Source organism: Echinops telfairi, unplaced genomic scaffold, assembly GCF_000313985.2.
Source record: "Echinops telfairi isolate 266 unplaced genomic scaffold, ASM31398v2 ScPeMD7_22;HRSCAF=79, whole genome shotgun sequence".
Classification (NCBI taxonomy): Eukaryota; Metazoa; Chordata; class Mammalia; order Afrosoricida; family Tenrecidae; genus Echinops; species Echinops telfairi.
The window spans coordinates 6,651,161-6,654,378 of NW_022103919.1; positions in this window are offsets into that span (position 1 = coordinate 6,651,161).

Below are 3,218 nucleotides of genomic sequence, written 5' to 3' on the forward strand. Positions count from 1 at the left end.
TAACTACCTCACTTCTACTCTTGTGATTAGCTTCTCACTCCCCATAACCTCCCCAGCCACACCCCACAGAGCCATTAGTCCCTATAGCTTTACCTATCATGGATTTCATATACAGAAAAACATACCCCCCATCAAAAAAAAAACAACAAACCCAAACTAATGAACTAATTAACAACGATAACAAAGTAAAGTAGAGAAAATGACAATGCTCTTTTCCAAAGCACAAAATGTTAGAAACTACAAATTTTAAATGGATCAAAAGGGAGATAAAATGATGACGTTAAATTTTAAGCTAATTAAACGTGAAATAATCCACTTTCCAATGCATTCTGCATAATAGCAGCTAGTCACATCGCTGAGCTGCTCAGAGTGGATGCCCTTTCTTTTCTTTTAACTGAAACAACTTTAAGATGGGTCACCACGGAGCTCAAATGATACAGATCCTGTTTCTATCGCCAGCATCTCCACCCCTTCTCCACCCCCACCTAGCCCAACATGACACCTCGTCTTAAGACGTCTGACAGAAACCTTCCCCATCTCTTCACCATGCAGTCAATGCCACAGCCGTGTGTGTGTGTGTGTGTGTGTGTGTGTGTGTGTGTGTGTTGGGAGAAAGGGGGCGTGGACTCCTTTTAGACATGATCATTTATTATTTATTCTGTCCCAAAAGTTTATTAATGCAGGATTCCTTTGTTCTCTCTCTCTCTCTTTCTATCTTTCGGCTATTCTTTCCCTATTCTGTACTCTATACTCTGTTCCCCCGTTAGCGTTATTAACGATAATAAACCCTGTTCATTGAAACCCACACTCTGGGTCTGCTTTCCTTTTCTTCCCTCTGACAGGGAGCTCCCAGGGATTCAGAAGAGGACGTGGCACAAGGGACAGCATTACTGGGCGTCAGATGGATCTTGGCTGAAAGCAGAGAAGACCAGCACGATGTTCACCTGTGTTTTCTTGACTGCCCAGGCATCCAGCTGTGTGGGTCAGAACAGACTAGGGAGAGCCTGGGGAAGACTGGGAATTCCAGACACTTCAGAATTCCAGAAGCTGCACACGCATCAAGAGGCTCTGTGGGCACAGAATAAGGAAGACGGCCTTGGTTTCCTGCTTTCTACTTCTGTTGCATTTGCCAGCCTCTCCCGCTTGTTCTTGGGCTGCTATGTTAAGGGTGGCCTCCCGGGTCTCAAGGGTAGTGAATGGATTTGGTGGGGGGTTACAGGCTTGGGGGGGGGGGTCCAGCCCCACAGGGGAACTGGGTCCTGCAGAGCCTTGTGCACAATTAAGGGAAATAAAGAAGATAGAGAGTGGAGTGCAGGGGCCTCCACTCTATGCTCAGAGGGAGAAGAGTCCAGAGTTGATTCAGCAATAGGGTTTTACAGTACCGAGACCTGCATGTCTATTGTAGCACACACATTAACATGGGCAAGATGAACATTAAAGTGTTCATCTTGTATATCCCATATCCTCAAGGAAATACAAGACACGCAAGAGACAAAAGTGGAATCGCTCCTTAAGCATCAGGGCCAAAGGAAGTGGACAGGCTGAGATAGGCATTTTTTTAGAGCCAGGCACGTGCAGGAGACAGCTTTACATTAGCAGGTATGGGGGTGAGGGTGGATGTACTGTGGAGCCTAGAGTATGTGTATGAAGGCTCTTCTCTTATCTCGGACTGTGGAGGCCTGACCTGCCAAGCCCTGTGGTCCGCAGGACACCATACACACTTTCTTTCAGGTCCTCAGCTTCCCATCGCTGGGACCCTGCCGTCAGGGCCAGTCCCACTGCAGTCTGGTCTTGCTGCCAGGGGAGATGGGCACCATCGGTGCAGCTGCCCCCAGAAACAGGCTGAGCACCCGAAGTGCCATCACCCAGGAAATAAGCCTTGAACTCACATGGGCCTCCACCACCAAGCAATCGGCCAGCCCGTTCCGTGACGGTCAAGGCTGACCCTGGAAGGGAAGGAAGGAGTCCCTGGCTTATTCAACAACATTCATGGACATGGCTGTAGCCTGGCCCCGAGCTGGAGACACACTGGGGACACAGAGGTGGGGACCAGGAGAAGACTCAAAGAGGCTGCCCCTGCCACATAGATCGCCTCTCTCCTTGGGCTCCACTGCGCCTCAAGCCAGGGACACCCCCCTCCTGGCCTCTTCCCACTGCACTCCCTTGCTGAGTGCACCCTTTCTCACGCATTCTTTTCCTAAGGAAGCTCTTACCCGACCAGCCGACCAGCCCGGCCAGGCCACCTCCTTATCTCTCTCAGTGGTCCCTACCAAGTTTCTGGAAGGCGGCTAACACAACGGTGTTGTTGTGAGTCTAGGCCATTCTGACCCCATATGTGTGAGTAGAACCAGGCTAAGCAGGTGCTCAGAGTTTGCAAGACTGTGACCTTTCAGAAGCAGACCGCCATGCCTGTGTTTGCAGGCCCCTTGGGTGGGCTCAAACTGCAGACCTTTCAGTGAGTGGTCAGGTGCGTGACCACTGTGCCTGTGTTAGTCCAGGTAGGCTAGAGAAACAAATCCATGGACAAACGTATGTGTATAAGAAAGAGATTTATATACAAGAGCAATTGAACATTGAGAAAACATCTCAGTGTTCCAGTCCAGTCCAAAGTCATAAGTCCAATATTAGCCCGTATGTCTGACACCAATCCATAAAGTCCTCCTCAGACTCACGAAACACATGCAATGACGCCAAATGCAGAACGATCACAGGCCAGGGGCTGCAAAGTCAGTGGTGGTAGAAGCATCTCAGCGCTGGCAGGGGTCTCCATGTGGCCATTCCAGTTCCCAGGGCTGCATCAGGGTAGGTCCATGTGGCATCTCCTCAGGGATGCCTCGCCGGAACTCTGCCTTGTCAGTAGAGAGTCTCCAAGGGAGTGAACTGAGATAGATAGAGTCTCTCACCTCCAAGAAGGAAGTACCAGATTTCCCAGAGTTCTCAGAAGGCCCACACAGAAGTCCCATTGGCTATCTCCAGATTGACAGCCCAGACTCCACCCCTACACTCTCAACCCTTAAATTGACACCAGATTAGGTGACTACCACAGTGCCACTGTGTTGTTAGATGCGTTGGGGTCTGAGTTAGTTAGTTTATTGTGCTAACCTGGCCGATAAACGCATGTGGGATTAATTGAAGGGTGGAGGGATAAATGGCTCAGTGAGCCTCGCCTTTCTAGTTCTCGGGTCTCTTGCTTTGTGATGGTCGGACCAGGGTGCAGC